Here is a 10,571-nt window from a genome sequence, read left to right as displayed (position 1 = left end):
TCTTCTTCTTCTTCTTCTTCTTCTTCTTCTTCTTCTTCTTCTTCTTCATGCTTTGGGTTTATTTTGTTCTTTTTCTTATCTTTTGAGGTCAGAGATTAGATTACTGATTTGAAACTTTTCCACTCTTCTAATGTGTGCATTTAATGCTTTACATTTCCCTCTCAGTACTGCTTTAACTATGCTTCACAAATCCCATTATATTGTTTTTCATTTTCATTCAGTTCAATATATATTTTATTTCCCTTCAGATTTCTTCACTGATCCATGGATTACCCAGAAATTGTGATACTTAGTTTCTAAGGTTTGTAAGTATGTGGAGATTGTCCAGACATTGAATTCTATTTTCATGAATCCACAAGTTGTAATTTTTGCCAAAGTTGGAGAATTTTCAGCCATCATTTTTTTCAAATACATTTCAGCTCACCTCTTTTTCCTCTCCTTCTGGGACTTTGATGACACAAATGTTAAATCTTCTTACATAGTTTCACACATGCCTGAGACCCTTATTCATTTTGTTTTGTTTTCAGTCTATTTTCTTTCAGTCTTTCTGTTCAGGTTGGATAATTTCTTTTATTCTATTGGCACTTTAAATAATTTATTCCTCTGTTCTATCTTGATGTTGAACCTATCTATTGCATTTCTTTTTAACTTTGACTTTTATATTTTGATAGCTAAAATTTGGTTAAAATTCCATTTGGTTCTTCCTACTATCTTCTATTTCTTTAGTGAGACTTTCTATTTTTTCATTTATTTCAAGCATGCCCATAATTGCTCATTGAAACATTTTTATAATGGCTACTTTAAAACTCAGTGTCAGATAATTCTAATATCTGTGTCTTTTTACTGTCAGAATATGTTGATTGTCTTTTCTTATTAATTTAAAGATCTTCCTAGATATTATTTAGATCTTTTGTTTAACAGGCCTCCTCTAATGTGGATCCCATGGAAAACAGATGGGAGAAACACTGCTTCCTTACTGCCAGACGGAGAGGGAAGTCCAAGTTGTCTTTAAAACCACCACTGAAATGCAGTGGGGAGGGTTACTCCTTACTTCTTGGGTTCAGATGGGAGTGTGACTCTCCACTGTCTCTGTTGCACTACCGTATATGTTCATGACTGTTCATTAGGTAGCCCACACTGGCATGACTAGAGGGTGGCCTCGTTATTGTTGGGTGGTAGTGAAAGTTCTAGCTCTCCACTAGGTCTCCTGATACCAATTCATAAGGAAGGAGAGGGGTACAACATTATTGCTGAATGAGAGGTAAAAATCCAGGAAGGCTTCCTACATGGTCTTCACAAACATCATGGGGAGTATCTTCAGTACTGCCCTGTGAAGGTAAATATCTTAGCTGCCCACTCTCTGACATCATCCTGGTAGGAGGCTTGGTATGCCTCACTGCAACCTGACAATGGTGGTAATCTAGATTCTCCATTCAACTTCTACTATTGAGTGTGGTGTGACCACAGTTTTCTCTGTGGGTTTTGGCTGGAACAGAGCAGTTATTGTCTAAAGTTGTCTGCCTTGCTCTGCTGTTGCTTTCCTGTTTCTTTGATTAGAGAAAGTGTGTTTTCTTTGCCCCCCACCTTTTTTTTAAATCTGTACCTATTGGTGTTTCTGGGTAGCTTGCTTCTCCAGCACTTAGTCTGGGTTATATGAGGCAAAAAGAAAATACAAGGAAACACTTTCATATCATTCTTTCCATTCCAAGATCCCCACATGGTCTCATTTCTTCTTTCCACCTTTCAGTGTCATATTATATGTATTTTTAAAATGTCAAGTTTTTATCTATACTTAAAAGGAGGAATAGAACAATGAATGTCTATTCTATCTTTCTGGAAGTGGAAGTCCTCCATAAATTATAAGTTTATTTCTTATATTTATTTGACAAATATTTATTAAGACACTTATTAAGATACATAAAATGATTGTGATGGTCATAATTTCTACCTTCAAGGTGATTATAATTTAGTGAGTGAGACATGATAAACAAATACTTGCAAGTATTAGTTAGTTGCTAGGTTGTACTTATGAAAAGCATATGATCAAATATAAGGGACCTAACTTAGTTTCATACAATATTTTTTACAATACCTTGGTCTTGTTAGTTATGTGTTAGTTATAAATTATATTATGATATATAAAAAAACAACATAGTTTTTTTTTTCTTCCAATTATGGAATAGAGTACTAGCATTCATCTTTTGAAATAAATAAGCATAATGAAAATAAAATAGTATCATATCCAGTGCCTAACAAATTTATGATATAATGATGGTTGAAAAAATGCTCATGAATATTGAATTACATATTTGGAAGTTGAGGGTGTTTCTGGGTGGTACGTTCCTATGCTTTTGAGTTATTATAATGAATGGCAACTCTCAGATTACCTCTTACTGCCACAAATAAGACAGAATTCCAGGTTGGGTGAACTTTGGTTATATTCCAGTATGGTGATTCTTTGGGCTTTTGTGCCTATGAAACTCTTCAGTGACACAGTACTACTTCATTATGGAAAGTTCAGCTACTTTATTTTTCTTTGGATTGGGCTGACTTCATTGTCTACCATCCTCCAAAGAACATGCTGACATTTTTAATTTGATGGACTGCTGAGAAACCACAGCAGGATAGAGACCAACCCATCAAAAGTGAATTGAGGATTTCATTGATGTGGAGAGCTAATTATGTGACTATGGTGAGTGCGACACTGATTGAAATCCATATGACTTTTTAGTGTGCACTCTGTAGACTAGCTCCTGAGAGGAATAGTAAATGAAGGTGACTTGTTCTCTGCTCTCACCAAGGGACTGCCTAGTCCTTCTCTGTTGTAGTCAGAGACCCTGCTCCCTTCCTGCAAATGAACAGCCCAGAGATGGGGAGAAATATTCTCCAGCACACATCTTGAAACAGTCTCATTTTGCCCTGAAAAGATGCTGAGATTCTGCCTTCAGATCCTTTACTAAACATATTGACTCTCTCTATATACTTTCAAGCTTATCTTGAGCCTCAATATTTTAAAAAATAACACCATCCAGTTTTTTTTAACTAAAAAGAGTCGAAATTTTTATTTTCAGGTGTGAAATGAAGTTTTTACACAAAACAATCTTATATTTAATATTAACTTCAAAAAAAACACTACAATTCAACCTAGTAGCTTTATCTTCTCTACAAAGTTGACTTATTCAGGTAAGTTCTTTTATTTTCTCTGCTGAGTCACTAGAGCCCTGGTTTTGAGGTAAGACATATGTGGGTTTGCTTTCTAGTTACTCTGCTCGCACTTTAGTTTCCTTATCTGTAAAGTGGGCTAATAACTCCTTTTGCTCAGATTTATCCTTTAAGAATTTGGGTTAATGTATTTAAAGAACCTAATGTGATACATGACAATAGTAAGTATACAATATGCCATGACAATTAGTCTTATGGACCCCAAATGATCAATCTCTCAAACTTCAAAGCAATTCCAAATGCAGCATTTTGATTATAATCTGCTCCTGGTCAACAGTAACTGATTCTGAAAAATATTTTGCATTAAATCAATTGTCAAACACTATGGTTTGGCAAAATCATATGGTTAAAGTTAGAGTTTTGAAGTCAGACTGCTTGGGTTTGAATATTAGCTCTGCCCTTTGTTAACTCTGTAACCTGCCTTGATTTCTCCATGTTTCACAAACACTTTGTGTGTAAAATACACCAACAGCTTTATGTATGTATGCATATGTGTATGTATACGGATATATAATGTATAAGTGTGTGTGTATTTGTTTAAATTTTGTATATATAATTTGTTTAAATTCCTTAAGAACAGATCCATGCTTGCATGAAGTTATGGAAAATGTTACTAAATATATTGGCCTGAGTTTGAAATCCATTTCTATGACTTTGAGCAACTTATGTCTTGTCTTATAAAGATTTCATAAGATAGCAACTAATGTCTTGTCTTATAAAGATTTCATACTATGCTTCTTAAAGAGGCACACACTAAATGTTGACAGCTAACATTTTCCTAACTGATAAATCATCATATGTACGGCCTTCCTCATTTTACTGAGCCTGAGAAGTTTTCCTATATGCACAATCTGCTTTTCTCTACCTAATAAGGTTCTTTTGTCTCTACACCATGTCTGAATATTTGGCTTTGATTCTTTCTCCTTAGAGTATGAAATCTCTAGCTCTTCACTCCCAAATATATGCTGTAGAATGACTGGTCCCCTTACCTCTGTTCTCACTGTCTACATTTTTGACTGAACCAGCCCTGTCGAGTCTCCAGATCAAATTCTTCCATTTTCTAACAGTTTATCAGGATAGTTTTAGGAAAGAGAAGCATTTCACTTGGACATCAGTTAAGCGCCATATAAGACATTGAGTTATATATTTTATGGGTGTTATTTAATTCTCATAACTTTCTTATCTAAGTATTACTATGTCTATTTTGAGAAAGGCATAATAGAAACCACGTATCTAGAAAGTCACATCTAGAAAATGATCAAGTCAGAACTCAAATCTTGGTTTATCTTATCTCAAAGTGCTTTGAGCTCTTATTCCCTACAATAGTGCTTCTTGTAATTAAATGATGACTTAATCCCCTTTAAAGGGGAAAAAATCTGGTAGACGTCCATTGGTGGTTAAAAATTATGATCTTGTTAGTGTTACTTATTAAATACAAAAGGTATAGCTTTCAGACTTATAACTTTGAGCAAACCGTAAATCAAAATAATCACAGACCTGCACCTCTGAAACAAATAATACGTTATATGTTAAAAAAAAAAAAAAGAAGAAGAAGAAGAAGATAGCAGGAAGGGAAGAATGAAGCTGGGGAAATCGGAGGGGGAGACAAACCATGAGAGACTATGGACTCTGAGAGACAAACTGAGGGTTCTAGAGGTGAGGGGGGGTGGGGGATGGGTTAACCTGGTGATGGGCATTAAAGAGGGCACGTACTGTATGGAGCACTGGGTGTTATATGCAAACAATGAATCATGGAACACTACATCAAAAACTAATGATGTAATGTATAGTGATTAACATAACATAATAAAAAAAAGGCACATCCTATATATATATATATATATATATATATATATATATATATATATATATATCTCCATTGGAAATATTTCAAGGAAAAAAATATTGATGCCATCCTTAACTACTCTTTTATTCTCCACATCCAGCCCAAATCAGCAAATGCTACAGGTTTTATCTTCAAAATATATCCAGAAGACAAGCTTTTCTTATAACCCCCCACTGTGCCCATCCTGGCTCAGGTCACTGTTACCTCTCACCTGAAATAGGGTCCCAGTTTATGTCCTTGCTTTTGTCCTTGACACCTTTAAGTTCATTCTCAACACAGCAGTCAGAGGAATCCATGCTAATCATAAATCAGATAATGACATTCTGTGCTACAGTGTGTCCCATGGTTCTCACTGGAATCTAAACAGAAACCAAAATATTTCCTTCCTGTGATTTACAAGGTCCTACATAGTTTGACTCTTGTTTTTACCTCAAATGTTGTCTTATTTATTCTGTCCCTTATTTAAATCTCTCCAGCTATGTTGTCCGGATCACTCTGTCAACTACATAGGCATGCTCTTGCCTCAGGGCATTAGTACCTTCTATTTCCCTCTGTCTGAAGTACTGTTCTCTGGTTAACTACATTGGAGTCCCATGCTTCCTTCAGATCTTCTGGGGACTTTCACCTTCTCACTGAGACTTTTCTTGATCATGTGTTTTAAAACCACAATTGTCCTCATCTCTCCTTTGTCCCCTTTCCTATTTCCTTTTTCCTCCACATCACTAATGAATCTCACACACTGTATGTTTTACATATTATATTGGTGACTGTCTCCTCTTTTATTGCAATAAAATGCTGTACAAAGATAAAGACTCTTGTCAATTCACTGTTGTATTTCTAGTAACCAGATGATTGATTTGTACATAGCAAGACAATAAATAATTGTTGAATGAAAGAATAAATTGAAAAATTAATAAACTGCAAAATCAATACAGTTAAATATGACATTAGTTTAATGTTATAGATTACTTTTATGATGTATATTGTGCTAATTTGTTGAAACTAATTTGCTAATATTACATTCAAAAATAGAATGATATTTGCCTGTGTTTTGTGTTTCACTTGTTCTCAAATGGATTCTTTTGAATTTGAATGTGCAGAGTCATCATTTGAATCACCCTCATTGTCACTTCTTTTAGTTCTTTTAATAGTGAAATTGTTCTTGATTTTGATGGGCCAATCAGGATAATAGTATACCTCAAACGATAATAGGAAAAGAAAAAAAAAACTTATATTCTTTGCATATTTACTAGTACACTTATTGCCAATGAAGTGTGGATAATTGGTATATAAAAAATGAAAAATGCCTCCTAAACATCAACTTACCATGTAAATATGGCACAGAGAGCTCGAGTTCTTTTGTGACCCCATGAAGTACAGAGATTCACTTTCACCCATGACTTTTTCCTGTTTGAAATCTTATGAAACGTGCCTTATCAAACTAGCTGAAGTTTCCTGTCCTTCACCCCCTGTGAAGGTGATTGTAAACACAAATTCAAACATAAAGTAAAAATGTGTGTCAATACTAAATTACAAAGATGTCATGCAAATGACTGAGAATATGCTTATAATATTTTTAAGATCATCATCCAAAGGAAAATACAAAATTCATAAATTCTCATAAAAATTGAGTATACCTCTGCAGACCCCAAGGATCCACAAATTACAGTTTAAGAAACATCCCTTATGCCACAAAGATTTTGCAAGACAAAGTATGATAAATGACACATGGAAATATTACAGTACATTCAATTGAAAGGGCAACATTCAATTTGTGAAAAAGGACAGGTTTTTTAAAGAAGTGACATTTGTGCCAGGGCCAATTTAGTAAGGTAGAAACTGAAGAGGAAGTTAATTCAGGGAAAGAAAATTATACCGGCAAAGGATAAGAAGCAAGAAAGCTCTTGGTTTCTCAGGAAACTTGGAAAACCTTTAATTTGCTGGAAAACAGAAGAAAAGTAGGAGAGTAATGTAGATTAGCATAAAAGGATAATCTGAATATTAGATCCATTAAGAAACAATAATAGCCAAGAGATAGGCAACTCCTCCTCCACCTTCCAGGCACAGTACTAAGTGCTTGACACAGAATAACAGGTTTCATCTGTACAATAATGTGTTAATGTAGATATGTTCTCCCAGTCTCGTCTTTCCTGAAGCTGAGAAAAAAAGCAGCAACTTTCTCAAAGCCACACAACTGGACAGATCCCATAGTTTGATGCTGGAGTCCATGCTGAACCACTGTGTTCCAGACTTCTAAGCATACAGCTCAGCACATACCCATGATTAGGACGCCACAGAACACAATCAACAATTACTGACAGTTGAGGTAGCAGGAAAAGTGCAGAAAACTTTCAGGAGCACACAACCACATTTTGACAGCAAGATCTCCTAAATATGAACAAAATAACTCATAGACTCAGTTTTCTCACAAGGCCGGAGAGTAGTAAGAGTGACCAATGATTGCTTGCATTCTAGCAAACCATGTAATAAAGGTACATTTCTCATTTCCTTCCTTCTCTATCCCTTTCCCTCCTGCTGCTTCCCCACTCACCTCATCAGAGCATTTCCTTTCATTTCAAGCCCTACAACTGATCTGACTGCTCATTTATCTTTTTTTTTTTCCCCAAGAACTAAATATTTTAGTAGTTTGTGCCCTATGAATCTGATGTAAGGAACTGTGGGCTTTCAGTAATTTCATGAATGCTAAAAGTGATCTGTGAAGACTTGGAAAAATCACATTAAGATCTTTTTTTCCAATGTTCTCCTCCCTTAAGAGCATAGGGAACACTTAGGTAAAAATGTTTAAAATTTCCAAGAAACAAAAGTCAAGCATAAGAGGCAAAGTGGTTTTATTTTTCTCCTTAGTAAATCATTTAAACTTTTTTATGGAAAAAAAAAAAAACTTCTTTATGTGTTCTTTCATCTGTCAACTAGAATGATAAATGGAAGGTCCTTGATGCATAAATGGAAATTCATTTCAATTTTAATAAATATGGCATGGGTATTCTTTGTTCTTCTCCACACATTCTCTTTACTAAAACATGCAGTCTGGTAACTGATTAAAGCATTATTTCTAGATGACACACGAAATACAAAGACATTTTGTATAACCTTATAATATGTATTTGAATGGTAAAGTATTGATATTTAAAAATACCAAGTCATTTAATTTTTAGCTTGAATTCTGCTAAATCAATTTAGACCATAAAATGAAAATATATTTTCTCCTGATAAAAAAAGCCATTTACTTACTAGAAAATAAGATAAAGTGGAAAACATGTTTCTTTTTTGTGTTTAAGTAAAAGTGGAGAAAAGACATGAGAAGTAATAGTATGGTGTAATTTGTATGTTTATAATGAGAACTCTGGATTATCAAGAAAATTATAAATTACATTAAGTATTCTGTTTTACAAAAGCAGGTTTTTAATGATTATTATTGAAATCATTAAATATTTTTAGTTATTGAAAGAATAATAAACGCTACTCATCATGCATCTGCAATTAAAGCAATACTGGATCAATGTTATGCTATATTGTATGAGCAGTGGAGTTGACAATGGGAGCATTAGATCGGTATTTTTAAAATTTTTTAATTTATTTATTTGACAGAGAGGGAGAGAGAGAGCAAGTGAGCACAAGTGGGGGGAGGGTGGCAGAGGGAGAGGGAGAAGCAGACTCCCGACTGAGCAGGGAGCCTGATGTGGGGCTCAATCCCCTGAGGTCATGACCTGAGCCAAAGGCAGATGCTTAACCGACTGAGCCACCCAGGCACCGTAGATAGGTCTTTAGATAGAAGAATAACTCTATACGTTATTCGAATATACGGCAGAGATCAATATAGTAAAATAGTCATTCCAAGCTAAAAAGAGTTTATACTATTGTATTCAATATTTTATTTAAAATATATATTGAATCCAGTTACTATTTAGTGCTGGAGATAACACTGTTTTGTATTGGTATAAATGAAAAAGACAACACAACTAGGTAATTACTGACTTCATGGAACTTATATTTTATTTGTGAGGGGGACACAACTGATAAATAGATAAACATGCAAATATGTATGTTATGTTCAAGTCCTCTTGTCGCATGGTAGAAAAGACAGGGAAACTGGAAATCTAGGTTGATTATAAGTGGAGAAAATGAATACATGAAAACTGAACAAGATTAAATGTTTGCCCTATTAATTATTATTCATATAAATTTGTCAAGACATTTACATTCCATGGGAAGACATTACAATGACTGATCTCTAAGACATCACCCACTTTGTATGATTTTAAAATCCTTGCATTGAGAAAAACAAAGGAACACTTTCCAAAAGGAATAAATTGTCTTCATACCCATCATTGCCTCAATTAAAATGTTCAAAGTTATAATCCATCTGAATTCAAAAGACCCAAGCATGATAACAGAAAAAATTTAGGCTTCCAGTCAGAACAGCAGATTAAAATCTCAGTTAGCTTTACCTTCCCCACATGCCCCATGAAGACAAAAACAAAGTAATTTGTAAAAAGACATCTCTGAATTCAGAGAATAGAAACAATATCCACCAATCTTTCCAAGAAGCAAAGTGTGTGACTTAGCAGATGGAGAAAGCTGAACTCTGAATCAGCACTTGAGAAAACTGATAAGCAACTGAACTTATTGAAACATATACAAAAGACATAAATTGTTACTACCTGGTACTTTCTGCAATGGGATGAAGGTAGGGCTAAAAACTAGAGTGTTGACAGAAATTCCATTTTAAAAAATTTTAGACACACCTCCTTCCAGATCTTATTCCTCATTTGAGCAGTCACAAGTCAACCCTTTCCATATTCTGGCAAAAGCTGAGGGAGTTATTCATTGGAAAGGATTTGTTTTTAAATGCTCTGAAATAGGGACCCGAACATAATTGAGGATAAGTGTATCAAAAAGAAAGCAAAACAATTAATTAAGCGTATAATATACACTGAATGTAGAGATCCCTGAACCTCTTCTCTAGTAAGATTACTTCTTAACACAACAATTCCATTTTGAGGAATTATTATTATAGAAATAAACAATAATACAATAAAGCATATCAATAAGAATATTACATCCGTATTATATAATATTAAACATCTTTTTAAAGGATTTATTAAGTTTATATGCAGTGAAGAAAGAAATAACCCCTTACAGATTTTTAGTGAGAAAAATAATTTTGAGAAAAATATTGTTAGTATGTTCAAATTTATTCTAAAAGAGAAAAGGGGAAAAGAAAGACATTTCTCCATGTATAACATGTGTGTCGGCATAATTAAGCAAATATGCAGAATGTATATATATATACAGTATATAACTGTAGAACAATACACGAAAATTGTTGATATCAGTACCATTATTAGCCAAGTGGGGACAAAGACTTCTTCTGTGTACAATATTGATGATGCACAAGACAAATTTTCATGTTCTCATCATAATTTATGTAGGTACATGTTTTAGCACTGATAACTTTGATTGCACCTACATATGTACTAGC

This window comes from Mirounga leonina, unplaced genomic scaffold (assembly GCF_011800145.1).
Source record: "Mirounga leonina isolate KUSES-001 unplaced genomic scaffold, KU_Mleo_1.0 Mir_129, whole genome shotgun sequence".
In the NCBI taxonomy this organism is placed as follows: domain Eukaryota; kingdom Metazoa; phylum Chordata; class Mammalia; order Carnivora; family Phocidae; genus Mirounga; species Mirounga leonina.
This window is presented reverse-complemented; position numbering follows the sequence as displayed.